The sequence below is a fragment of the Mytilus californianus genome, unplaced genomic scaffold, assembly GCF_021869535.1.
Source record: "Mytilus californianus isolate M0D057914Y unplaced genomic scaffold, xbMytCali1.0.p SCAF_9, whole genome shotgun sequence".
Lineage (NCBI taxonomy): Eukaryota > Metazoa > Mollusca > Bivalvia > Mytilida > Mytilidae > Mytilus > Mytilus californianus.
The window spans coordinates 27,265,828-27,280,734 of record NW_026262745.1 but is presented as its reverse complement, the minus strand read 5'-3'; the positions used below and the strand labels follow the sequence as shown (position 1 = coordinate 27,280,734).

Below are 14,907 nucleotides of genomic sequence, written 5' to 3'. Positions count from 1 at the left end.
TTTTTGTTTCAAAGATATTGACAACTAAACCCATTTTAACCGAACTTAATATGAATTATCATTTAGCTTGTGTCTAGTATTATGATTTTTCAACCAATATTTCAATCATGACTGAAATAGAAGAAAGGGTAAAAGCAAATAATTGTCTTATGTATTGAAAACTGTAACGGATATGGAAAATGCACGGAAAGTCGTAAATCCATCGAAACTGTAAATATGAAACCTCATTGGATTTATACATGTTATACAAGATGATTTTTTTTGAATGAGTGAATGCATTTTATTTCCCATTAACTACAAATTACATAGTAACAGATAATATATAAATATATATATATATATATATAAACAATTACATTAAATATAAAAGCACATGCGAACAATACAGACATAAGTTTAAACCCGCTGCATTTGTTTGCACCTGTCCTAAGTCAGGAATCTGATGTTCAGTAGTTGTCGTTTTTGATGTGGTTCATAAGTGTTTTCTCGTTTCTCGTTTTTTATATAGATTAGACCGTTGGTTTTCCCGTTTGAATGGTTTTACACTAGTAATTGTTTGGGGCCTCTTATAGCTTACTGTTCGGTGTGAGCCAAGGCTCCGTGTTGAAAACCGTACTGTGACCTATAATGGTTAACTTTTATAAATTTTGACTTGGATGGAGAGTTGTCTCATTGGCACTCATACCACATATTCTTATATCTATAAACATTGAAATACAAACTAACAAGGAGGAGTGACCCTCACATTTATATTTTTTATAAATCTACATAGTTTTTCAAGAACAATATAGTTACTGGAGCTCCTTAATTGTTGAAATTTATATATATTTTGACAAAAAGTACAATAGTGTGGTAACAACCTATTTCTTCCTTGATTTAGTGCATTGCATGACATAACATAATGATATTCATCACCGATGTCTCTTGATTCGCAAAGCTGGCACAACCTATTATATCTGGAGATGTTTTCCACCTTCCTGTCTCAATAGGTAATCGATGACTTCCACATCTAAATTTACACAATAAAAATTGATTACATATTGACAATTTGGAAAAATAACTTTCCAATTTAATATCAGTTTTTAAAATTCTATAACACAAGCATTTAGGAGTAGTGTTAATTTCGCTTAGGCAATTCTGCAAAAACTGGTCTTTAAGTTTCAACTCAATACTTTTAATTACCCATTTATCTAACAATTGGTTCAATCAGATATTTGACATTCCACAAGTATCAAAAACATTTTTTACAAATGATATCCATTTACAATTAAAACCATAGTTGTGAAAATTAATATACAATAGTTTATATAAAAGACATGAAATTTTACTTTCTTTACCAAGAGTAATCTACATAAGAAACTAATCATACGCACTTTGGCATTAAGAATAACAGGATATCTACCCAATTCTGCATAAATATTCAGCTAGGTGTACCATTTTAAGTGTAGAACAAGCTTACAAAATTTAAAATGGACACGTTCTATCATATCAAAATTTTCAAATCCCCACTTTTTTAATATACCATACATTGCTTTTGTAGCTTGTTCACAAATATATTTTCGGGTCTTTAGAAATGAACCACTTCTAGTCAAAAATATACCGAGGTATTTATAATCAGTTACAATTTCTAATTCTCTATTCTGTATAAAAAATCTAATATTTTTGGATTGTCTCCCTTTGGAGAATATAAGAACTTTTGTCTTATTAATATTTATTTTGAGTTGTCATTTTTCACAATAATTACAAAATTCATTTAACTTTTTTTGTAAATCTTCACTACTCTCGGAAAACATCACAGTGTCATCTGCATATAATAACATAAATATTTTTTAAAATACTGTCAACTCGTGTTCAAGGTCATCACTAATAGAGCTAACACCAAGTATATCTTTGCCTTTAAAAGAATGCTGTAAATCGTTAAAAAATATTGCAAAAAGAGCAGGGGAAAGATTTTCTTTTTGACTTACACCCATTTCACAAGCAAATAACTCTGATTTCTCACCATTAAATATATTGCGTGATTTTACATTTTCGTACATATGTTGTATAATGCGGAAATAATTGCCGTTTATATTATTCTCTAAAAGTTTAAATAATAAAAAAAAATCTGTGTAGTGTATAAAATCAAAGGCCTTTTCAAAGTCGACAAAGGCAAAGTAAAATTTGTTTTTCTTAATCTAAGTAACTCAAATAGTGCATATAATGAAAATAAATGATCAGTAGTTGAATATCCATGTCTGAAACCGCCTTGATTTTCTAGTAAAATAGAAAACTCATCAAGATAATCACATAATCTAGTGTTCAAAATAGAGGTAAAAATCTTACCAAGACATGACAAAAGAGTATTAGGACGGTAATTCTGTGGTTCGGTATTACTACCTTTGTTCGTAAAGATTGGTATGACGTTACCTATTATCCATGCCTCGGGTAAAATACCCGAATCAAAAATAATATTAAATACATACATATAAATATCAATCATAAAATCAATAGTAGAAGAAATGTATTCATTTACAAGCATATCGTCACTCGACGATTTGTTATTCTTAATATTTTTTTTATAGCTTTCAATATTTCTTCAGCTGTTATACTTTCATTTAACATAGAATTTTGAGATTCTTGGCTAACATCATTATTAATATCATAAGTATCGCCCTCATAATTGTTTTTGTTTATATCTTTAAAAAAGTTAAACAATGACTCAGTAGTGATATTACAATTGTTTTTATGCTTTACTTTATTCCAAATTTTCTAAAATTCCCATGGGTTTTTGAATCGCATATTGCTCATCTTACTGAGCACATTTTCGTTACATAGTTTGATATTCTCGTCCATGACTTTTTTGTGATGTTTTTTTGACTGTCGAAGTCTTTCTTTGAATAAATTAGATCCATAGTGTTTATAAAGTCTTCGGCTTTTTTAAAATTCTTGTTTAACTTTTTTACCGTCTTTATTAAACCAATCTTTGTTTGAAAAGTTGCCTTTCCTGCCAGTGTTTTTAGAATTTTTAGTAAATATCCCAAATGTGTCTTTTGCAGCACACAATAGAACAGTCGTAATATCACTTACAATACCATCTACAGGACCTTGATCAACTAAACTAATAGCTTCATATTTAGACATTACATTAACACTAATTCATTTACCTTTTCAACATCAATGTTGTTTTATATTAAATTGTCTTTTCATGTGTCCACTTACCAGTGTGTACATTAATGTCATTAATTACTTCACTTTCACCTTGTGTATTATTAAAACCACTTACAGTTAAAGACAAGCACAAAGGAGAGTGTATATCTGAGAATAAATTACAAAAAACAGAAACATCAAAATTATGTACTTTACATAAAATATTAGCAGTACATAATATATAATATACTACACTAACACTTCGGCTTGTAGGTTTACCAAGTACTCGGTCTTTACCGACTATTCCGTTTAATATATACATGTGATTATGAATTAATCTTCTACCATATGTATGGATTACAGTATCAGTACTATTACGTATTCTTGGTATATTAAGATCGTCTAAGACATAAATGCCATAAAACTCATTTACATCTATAAACTAAACTTAAATGTTCTTCGAAATCAGATCTATCGAAAAAATCTTGTTCATTTGGAGTGCGACTATAGAAATCACCAAGTAGAAATATACAGTTACTCTTCTTTTGTAGTTCAAAAAATTCGATTTCAATTTCTGACATTCCATTTTCAGACGTATAACGGGTATTTTCAGGCGGGATATACACTGTACCCATTATTATATCAAATGCTGTTCTTAATAATTTACGATCTACACTAAACCATAAAACAAAAGGACAATCTGTTTCTATACAATGAGTACATTTTGCATACTGTGATCTATAGCCTAAAGCTATCCCACCTGATCTAAATAAAGGCAACAGTAGTATACCGCTGTTCAAAAGTCATAAATCGATTGAGAGAAAACAAATCCGGGTTTCAAACTAAAACCGAGGGAAACACATCAACTATAAGAGGAAAACAACGTAACAACAGAAACACTGAAGTGGAACAAAAACAAACGCCAACATACATAGAAACGAAATATTTGATAACTACTGCCTATTCCTGACTTGGTACAGGACATTTTAAGAAAAAATGGTGGGTTGAACCTGGTTTTATGGCAATAAACTAGTAAATTTTTTCCTGTTTTTATAACGAAAGGTAAAAACACCAAAATTGCACAGTCACAGCAATAGGGACCGATTTGTTTTTGTTGTGATATTCCCAAAAATATCCAAATCTAGAAAAGGAAAATTATTGCTGTTGCTCTAATGTTAGATTTATTCAAATAAGTTTATACGATGAATTTTTGCAGTACAATTATAGAATTCCTTATTATTTAGAGCAAAAAAATCATCAAGTTAACGGTAAGTGTTATTGAATTAATCACCTTAATGGAGTTAATCGGATCTTTACTGATTTTTGCTATAAAATTTGATTCAGGAACAAGTCTTCTTTTTAAAGGAGTGCAATTGGTGCCTAAAGGGAAACCTACGACCTAAAGATAAACTTCCGTAACATCCATTAATGTTGTCACATAGAACATTTACAGTTTAATCATCTCATCACAGTTCTAGAAATATGTCTAGCATAATTACCTTTCCATTCCAGAAGAAGTGTTGTGTTGGGTGTTGAATAGTCATAACTGTCAACTGAATTTATAGAACCATCAAAAGCACGTAATCTATAAGCATCAAACGAGTTTTTTGCACTAAAAAATAATTATTTATATTATTTTTATATGCTATATTGCATAACTTCTGATAACAAGTTCTTGAATTTAAGTAAAGGAACTAGTTACAAGCACTGAAAGAGAAGTAGTAGAACACTTACTTGATGTCGAGATAAAACGATATTTGAAGGATTTGTTGTGTACTTTAGTTAACCAAATACATATTAAGGACCTTCAGATGATTAGAAAGGAGGCCTCCAGTTGAGACGTGGTATTGGCATGATTGTTGTGTCACTCTCTGTGTAGCGGACTGCCCTGAATGTAGTAACATCGATAGTTTCAATCATAAGAACTTTAATGTAGTATTCACCTTTATCTAATACCTCTAACCACATTGTTGGTTGCTTTTTCGGCTGGTACGATCACACAACGCTTTGTTTGTTCCTGAAATTTTCATTCCCTGAAATGAATGTTGTGTTAACCCTTTTATTAGTTTCTGAGTTATTTTCGAAATGTGATATGAATATCCACAATATTCCAACATTAATTCGAATAGGAATCAAGGGTTTTGTCAGATTTCACCCGTTTTACATATTAAACAAGTATTTAGTTGTTCTTTAATCGAAATTATGGAATGGTAAGCTACCGCTTATTTGGAACTTCAGTAGTTATAATAAACAGACATGACTGTTTCAATTAGTGACCCAAGTTCAATTCCATTCATTTAATATGTAGAATTATTACACTAGTACCAATAAATATTTAATAATCATATTACAATGCGACGAAGGATTGAAGATTATATAACGTATATAATATATATTGGATCACAAGCTGTTCAAACTCCTGACATTAGTTGGTGACTGTAAAGATTGATGGATCTTTTCATGCCTGACAACTCTATTATATTCATTTCCAGTAAGTCATCATTTACTTATTTAGTTGTTAATAATTAAAATATGATATGAGAGTTAATACCATGGTTGATTCAAGAACTCAAAAGATAAATGTGTAAGGAATAATAAGAACGAAATTAAATCTGTAAAAATAAATTTCGTGCGGATATCATGTATGTGGCTTTTAATTAAGTTTTACATGTTTTATGTAGTTTCATTAACGTATAATCAATGTCACATTTTTTTACACTTTCAATGCCTTTAGCACGTATGCATAATGATTGAAAAAAATGAAATAATCAAAAGAAAATTACTAAAGTAGCATAAGAGGAGTACGAATGGGTTGATTTAAATCGAAATCCTATGATTTCATTATTTATGTCAGACCTTCTTAATTTTTTTAATGAGACTACATACTCTTATATCGGGAAGTTTAATATCATACACATATTAAAGAAACGGCGGAAGATACTAGATGAAAAATAAAAATACATTAGTTGAAAAGAAATCGACAAAACCATTTCGTTAAACCAAATACGACATTCTACAAAACCCTACTGTACGTAGAAAACTAAAAATTTGACAATACGAACCGCACAAAAACAGGGATAATCTCAGAAGCTCCGTGAGGATACACATATCCTGCTCTTTATGTGGCATCCGTTGTGTTGCTCATGGTAAATGCAAAATCGTTGATAAGTCTCATTCGATGATGTCACAATCGAGAAAAAAAATAAGTCACGTCTACTAACAGCTATTACGCGTTCTTCTTGAATGAATTACGTCGCAAACTTATGAGTTAAAGATACTTTTTTTATTTTTTTTTTTATTATCTTGCATTGGTTAGTTTTCTTCATCTAACATTAAAAAACGTTCAAGCGATGTTGCTATTAATAAAAATCCAAAATGTCGAGGAAAAAACTCATCAAATAATATTATCTGTACAGGGAAATGGACATTATACTTATTGAAGCACGTGTGATATACTGTTGAGCCTAAAGTTCAAGAAGGAAACTAGCTACTCTTCCGTAGTCGGTAAAGTTGGTAAAATCAGCCAATACATGACAATGATAAGTAAAACGTTGTTATATACGGTGCGAATGCCTGCAAGACAATTTATCATTTGGAATGTCCTTTGAAATTAGGGGACGAACATTTGTTTTTAGGGGGAGGGGTCGGGTCATAGGGATTTTGTGAAGATTGGATATTCATTTTTGCCTCTACAAAGTATAGCAGGTGGAAAATTCCGTAAATTTAAACACAATTCAAGTTGTCGAACAACCTTTGTGATTACGGACATTATGTAATGTACATGTACAGTGATTTTAAACGTGTAAATAGACATGCTCATTCGATGTTTTTAACAAATGTTCAATTTCTGTATACAACTGTCATTTCTTAAATCGATTAATCAGAATGCGTTCATGTATCATTTAATTTCTCATAATAATATTGTATCTCAACGCTGGAACATTTTAAGTGACTCTGAGAACAGGTAATGCAGTTATATATTCTTTTGAACATTGTTTTTTAAATTAGAAAATGTAAAGTGGACATATTCCTCGAACGCACCGATCATTCTCATTCTATCTGTGCAAATGTGGGATGCCTTTTTAAATGAATTATTTGTTTGTCAAACATATTTTTAAATATAAGTTTAAAGTTGTGTGATCCGAAAATACCCTTCCCCAAAATAGGACAAAACAATTCCATACCTAATTATGTTCAGCTACACTTCTTTATACTGTTTGATACCAAAATGTCAGGTAAATTCATGTGATTTCAAGATACATTGCCATACAGGAACATTAGACCAGTTTCTGAGTATTATTGTGTTACTCACAGTCACGTTATTTGCTTCATAATTAATAGAATTTCTACCAATGATCCAACTTTTTTTAGGCTAGGAATGTTTCCAACGAACTAAGTGCTCCCAATATTTTAATTAAGATTTTATATTTTAGGTCTAAGTCTGATAGTTTGTTTGACGAAATTTCTTCCAACTTTTCTAACAGCTACATGTTTTTCATTTTAGATCTGAATGTGATAGAAGAAATCTTCCAACTTACTAACTGCCACAAGTATTTCATTTTAGGTCAGGTTTGATAAAGAAATTTCTTCCAACGAACGAACAGCTACATGTGTTTCATTTTAGATCTAGATGTAGGTTTGATAAAGAAATTTCTTCCAACGAACTAACGGCTCTGATTAAATATTTCATTTTAGGTTTAAATCCTAAAGAAGAAATTTCTTGAAACGAGCGATCAGCTCGAAGTAATTCATATTACGTTTGATAGAAGAAATTTCTTCCAACGAACTAACTGCCATAAGTATTATATTCTAGGCATAAGTCTGATAAACGAAATTTCTTCTAATGAACTTAGTGCTGCAATGATTTTATTTTGTATCGAATAATAGAAATTTCTTCCATTTAACTAACCTCTCTATGTACTTCTTCTAAAGTTCGAGAGAGGAAATTTATGTAATGCAATATTCTCATAGTTTTACGCAAGTTTCTAATTTTGTTGTTTCTAACAGAGAAGAAATTTTTCTAACCACTGAAGTTATCAAAAACCGTTTGCAAAAATTAGAAAACAGTTGATGCATTTGGTATTTTTTGATAAATTCATGAATTTTGCATATTTCTGTCCGCAAAGAGGACATTCCTGGATTTTCCTCTTTTATTTTGGACTGCCTTGTAAAAAACTTTTAAGTGTGTCATGTGTAATTATAATGGAGGCATCTGGAGAAGCGACATAAATCATACATTAGTGTCGTATTCAGACAATGTTTTAACGCACCGAACCGTAAAGGGTAATGGGAAATATATAAAATTTAGAGTATATCTCACTGCTAAAGGTATATTGAATGTAATATATGCAGTGTCACTAAAATTAAATACTGAAAGAGGAAATAAAGGGCGGGGTTTTTGGAAGTTCAATGCTAGTATCGTGAACAATGAAGAACATGTTTATGTTATTAAAAAACTAATATCTAAATACGAAAAAGAATTAACCAATTGTGATGATTTGGGGATTATTTGGGATAATTTGAAAAAAGAAGTAAGGGATGCAAGTTTAGACTATAGTTAAAGAAGATCTAAATTAAAGAAAGATGAAATAAATGTTCTGGAAGCAAAGCTGAATTATCTAAATAATGAAATAGATAATAGCACTGACACAAATAAAAAACTACAAAAAGAAATAGAGAATGTTGAAAATAAGTTAGATAATTTGTATAAAGACAAGATTAAAGGTAAAAAAAGTAAGGTCACAGGTAAAATGGTTTAAAGAGGGCGAAAAAATAGTGCATACTTTTTAGGACAAGAAAAGAGTCGTCAAACGGAAAAAGTTCTGAAAAAAAAACTGAACTATATGATGAAAATGGTTTGGCGACCAAATATCAAAATAAATTTTAGACTTGGAAGTAAAGTACTATAAAAAAAACTTTATGAATCAACTAATCCCTGTGATAATGATGTTAAGATGTATATAACAGAACCAGAACTATCAAAACAGCTAGATGGATCAGAAAATGACCAATGTGAAGGGGGTGTGACTGAGAATGAATGTACAGAAGCAATTTTTATAATGAAGTTAAATAAATCCCCTGGCTTGGATGGTCTGACAGTGGAATTTTATAGGCAATTTTGGAATTATTAAAAAAAATATTATGGTCAAAGTATTCAATAATAATTATCAGAAAAAAGAACTTACCAATCCACAAAAAAAGGAGAATTTCTTTAATATTTAAAACTAATCACCCGCTTTTATTAAATAATTACCGTCTTATTACATTACTGAATATTGATACAAAACTGCTGGCTTATGTGTTAGCCTAGACCTAAAAGAGGAACGAAAGATCCCAGAGGGACAGTCAAACTCATACCTAACTGGTTATGTAAAAAAATAGATATTTTGGCTTTAACATAAGACAAATTCAAGACATAGATAATTATTCAGAGAAATTTAATATAGAAGGAGCAGTACTATTTCTAGATTTGAGTAAGGCTTTTGATTCTTTAGAATGGATTTTTATAATGGAAACTCTCAAAAAGTTTGGATTTAAATGTGGATTTATCAGATGGGTTGAAACTATGTATAACGATATTCAAGGGTGTATTTTGAATAATAGGTGGGTCTCAAGTCCATTTAAAATATATAGTGAAATACGCAAAGGATGTACGATTTCTGCTCTACTGTTTGTTATAACAGTAGGATTAATGGCAAGAAGATTGCGAAATAATAAAGAGCTAAAGAGAATAACAATAAAATTAGTTGGACAATCTTGTAATTAAAAAAATTTGTCAATAACAGATGACACAACATTATTGCTGTAGTCTCGTAAAGATATAAGTCTGCCTCTCATTATAATTGCGACATTTGGAAGTCAATCAGGGCTGAAATTAATAGGAATAAAACAGAAGAGAAATGGGTAGGGAGATTTAAAAGCCGTAAAGATATATATGAACATATCAATTGGACAAATAAACCAGTCAAAAGTCCTGGTATTTATTTTGGTTATGATAGTAAGGAATGTCAAACATTAAACATAGAAAAAGTCTTGGATAAAACAACAAAGCTTGTAGATAGATGGTCAAAAAGAAATTTAACATTGCTCGGAAAAAATTTAATTGTAAAAGCTCTTCTGCTACCAAAGTTAACCTATGTTGCTACTAACAGTATTATTACTAAAGATAAGTTGCAAATTATAAACAATATAATTTATAGATTCGTATGGAATGGAAGATACAATAAAGAGGTCAATATTAATTGTTGAAGGGGCTTAAAAATGATCGAGTTAGAGTCTTGCATAATGTCAATACATATAAAATGGATTAAAAGAATAATACAATAAGAAAATACTAACTGGTCTGTGTTGCCTAAATTATACCTCAATAAGTTTGGCAAAAAGGTGGAAATTAATGCACTTTATCTTGCCAAATATAGAGCTGTTGTTTCAATGGAAAATTTCAGAACATAGCTTTTGTTCATATTGTGATGAACAAGATAACTACAATGATTTTTCCTCACATGTTCATATAACACAACCTTTTGGAAATCAATGAAATATGTATTTCAAAAACTAGGTATTGACAAGCATGTAATACGCCTCCATTCTCTAGTAATAGGATACAAGATTCATGATGACGCTTATTTTGGACTTAATCACTTACTAAGTTTAATGTTTGTTTCTCAGTTTATGAATCAAATTATATATCCAATAAAAAGGCAAAAAAAAAAAAAAAAAAAAACTAAATAGGTATAATGAAAATTTTCTAATATGAAATCAAAAGTACAGTTGAATTATATTGTACGGCAAATATGGAAATAAACAGAATGTTAACAAAGGTGTTACAGATCTTGAAATAAGATAAAATTAAATTTTGGAAAAACAGTTTCTTGAAAAGCAGAATGCATGTATTAATATGTTAATATTTGTGTAATTGTCAACGTTTTAAAAGTATCAGTAAGTGTACATGTATGTATATATGTGTATGTATTCACATGTACATGTATGTGAATGCATGCATCTGTGTATGTGTATGTGTGAATGTATGTAATTGTATGTATAAATGTATGCATATGTTTGTGTGTATGTATGTATGCATGCATCTATGTATGTAAGTTATGTATGTATGTAAGTGTATGCATGTATCTGTATATGTGTGTATGTATGCACATATACATGTATGTGGATGCATGCATCTTTATATGTGTATGTGTGTATGTATGTAATTGTATTTGTATGTATGAATGTATGCATATGTATGTGTGTATGTATGTATGTATGCATGTATGTAGGTATGTAAGTTATGTATGTATGTATGTTAGTGTAGCATGAAATTAATTTGGTTAAGAAAAAGGGGGGTATTATAGACAAACATTTAGTTAATATATTTCGATACATGTTTATAGATATTAACACAGCTTTTTTACAATGTTATTAACATTTATATGTATATTGATTTGTTTTTTGTTGTGAAACTGTAAGAACATACATATGAGTATAAGTATAATTGTAATGTTTACAAATATAAAGATCACGGGTAGTTAAAGTTAGGTCAAATTTGTAAATGAAGTTTCACGACAAGAGCTTATAAGAAACAAATATTTTTAAATACAACTTACAATTTTTTATTATTATCCAACATTTCCAAACAAAATTGTATTCAAATAAATCCAAAGGTATAAAGTAACAAAAGGTATCAGAAACAGCTGTCTCACATTCACATATTCGCATGTTCAATAGATCGTAACAGATTATATTATTGAAAATATTGAAAACGTCAGAACAAACAATAATTCTTCGTAAATTTTACGACACAGCATGTGTAACATGTTGTACGGTATTATGATTATTTATTAAGTAATTATAGAAAAAAATTAGAACTGTATTTGAATGACTATGTATAAAATAAAATAAGTTTTACTGTATATTCTCCCAGGATATTCAGTAATAAATGTGTGTAACAGGGATACTTGATGGAATGCTGTGCATTAAGTACTTTGTTAAAACAGCAAGGAGTGCAATAAAGAATTTATAAATGTTAAACAAAATAATACTTTCACATTTTTCGTAGACTTTATCTAAAAAAATTTATTACCCGGTTTTTGATTGTACCAAATGTACTAGACAGTTTAGAAGTGGAACAACTGCTTGAAAACGAAATAAATCATTTTTTGAAAGGTGATTTGTGCAGCTTCGGAAGCCAGTACATAGTTTGAACTTTCATGTTAGATGGTTCTGCTAATAAAGAGGTAGCAAAAACATTATGTTTGTTACCGTCATTTTCCGAAAAATGAAAGTCAGTTGAAATGTTGGTGATCATTTTGCAGAACCTCAATTGAAAAGTATGTCTATTTGGCATCTAACTGCATTTCTACTCAAAACAAAGATAACTCAAAACAAACGTGTATATAATGAAACATTTAATTGCATTTGTTTTTCCATATGGAGACAACTAAAACACATTTTACTTATTCCCATATAAATCGGGAAAAATATTTTACTGGTATCAAACATTTACCAAAGTGCTGACCTGCAAAAACACACTTCTAGTCGGAAGTTTGGACTTTTTTCTATTCACGCATGCACAAAACGATATCCTAAGATGGTCTCCTACTACGGGTGTTTCTGATCACGCGACTTGTAGTCATATGTGTGCACTAAGCAATTTAGGGAGCGAGACTTCCTGACACATTTCCAATGAGCCTATTTCCTTTCACATAATCGCCAAAAGAAGGAGATGTGAAAGATTCGAACCAGTTTCATTGATCATGTGTCTTTCTGACCAAACGCATAACAACAACGGATATCAAAGCTTTGGTCAGATCCTATATTGAATTTCTTGAATATGTCTTAAATTACAGATACTGTTCAATGTCCTTACGTGGTCTCTTTTCTTTTAAAACAAAAATTAGAAAACAGTTGAAATGTTAGTTTGTTCACAAAAAGAGGCAGATATTCAGAGTGTGAGTACAAAGAGGTGCGGATATATACGTCTATGAGACAGCAACTCAACAAAAAAAATACCGAAAGACATCTCGAAGAGCAACATACTTTTTGTCTTTTTTCATTTATAGATTGCTCAAGTCCATGTAAAGTAAATGCAAACAAAAGACTCATAACCGAGAAAATACACGAAGCGATCATACGAAGAGAACTTGACAAGAAATTCCTGTCAAACTATAAGCGACGTAAATTCAGTCTGCTATTGAAACGCAAACCGTTTTTAAAACTTGCATGCGAATCAAACATTCGCGTATGTTTTTATCAACGTATCATTAAGAATGTACGATATAATCAAACAATTTCACCTATCACTGCGTTTAGATAAATATTTCTATACTTTTTCCTCGTCAAAACATAATATACAGGACCTTTTATATATTCGTACTACTTTATAATAAAATTGAGAATGGAAACGGGGAATGCGTCAAAGAGACAACAACCCGATCAAAGAGCAAAACACAGCTTAAGGCCACCAATTGGTCTTCAACACCTTGAGAAAATCCCTCACCCGGAGGCGGCCTTCAGCTGGCTCCTAAATAATAATGTATACTAGTTCCGCAAAAATGGACGTCACACTAAACTCCGAAACATATAAATGAAGCAAAATTTAAAAAACATACAAGACTAACAAAGGCCAGAGGTTCCTGACTTGGGACAGGCGCAAATATGCGGCGGAGTTAAACATGTTTTGTGAGATCTCATCCCTCCCCCTATACTTCTAGCCAATGTGGAATAATCAAACACACAGCAATACGCACAGCTTAAAGACGTCCGAGTCCTATGTTAGAATAGGTAACAAGAAACTAAGCAACATGACAATAATCAACATAAATTAACATACTGACAATCCAGATCCAAACCTCAATTAAACTGATTGAAAGATTATGTCTTCATAATATGAAAGTCAAGCACAATCCTCCCGTTAGGGGTTTAGTATCATATCATCATAAAATATAAGAGAAGAACATAACACGTATCATGCCAACAACTGGTTTTAGAATAAATGTGTTTATTTCCGATGCAAGGACCCTATTAGTGAATCAATATTAAGTCCCAAAAATGCCATCTTAAATGCCCTGACAACAGTATCGTAACTATATCCCTTCTGAATAAGTCTGTTTATAGGGATTGTTAGCTATCGAGGTGAAAGACGACATTGTTGTGCTTTGTACAGAATATTACCATAAAAGATGGGATGTGAAATACCTGAACGTATAAAATGTCTGCACGTTGATTTATATTCACGAATATTTGTCCTTGTACCGCTGACAAAATTTAGTAAATGTTTTGACAAGTTTGTGATATCGAAAACCCTGGTGTAATAGTTTTTCAGTAATAAAGATATTTCTTTCGTAAAAATCAAATAAATACACGAGCGAATCGAACAAGTTGAGATATATAAACACCATAAGATGGTGCCAAGGGAACGTCACCATCTAAAAATTGATAATTAACAATAGGAAATGAAAATCATCTCTTTTATCGTAAATTTTAGTATTAAGCTTTCCGTTAAAGATAAAGATATCAAGATCCAGGAAAGGACAGTGTTCATTGTTAGTATTAGTTTATTTAAAGTCAGTTCAGTAGGATAAATAAGTTTACTTATATATGTTTGTAGTTAACAATATGCTAGCTGGCGTAGTCTAATGGTGAAATGCACATTCTTCGGCATATGATTGTGTTTGAAAAAAACGCGCGAATGTTGTGCATCAATGCAATTTGGTAGAATTCGCTTTGAGAGGTCGGCAGCTAAGATATTATGAGTAAGAATGATTTTTAACTTTAATCAAAAAT

General features: G+C 30.6%; 1 protein-coding gene across 1 annotated transcript in view; it reads left to right on the top strand.

The window, feature by feature from the left end:
* Positions 1-5,569: 5,569 nt before the first annotated feature.
* LOC127716255 (alpha-(1,3)-fucosyltransferase C-like) overlaps positions 5,570-14,907 on the top strand; it is a 38,807-nt gene continuing 29,469 nt past the window's right edge. Inside the window, exon 1 of the mRNA XM_052222404.1 lies at positions 5,570-5,620. The gene's annotated coding sequence lies outside the window, so the exon portion shown is untranslated. The remainder of the gene's footprint in view (positions 5,621-14,907) is intronic.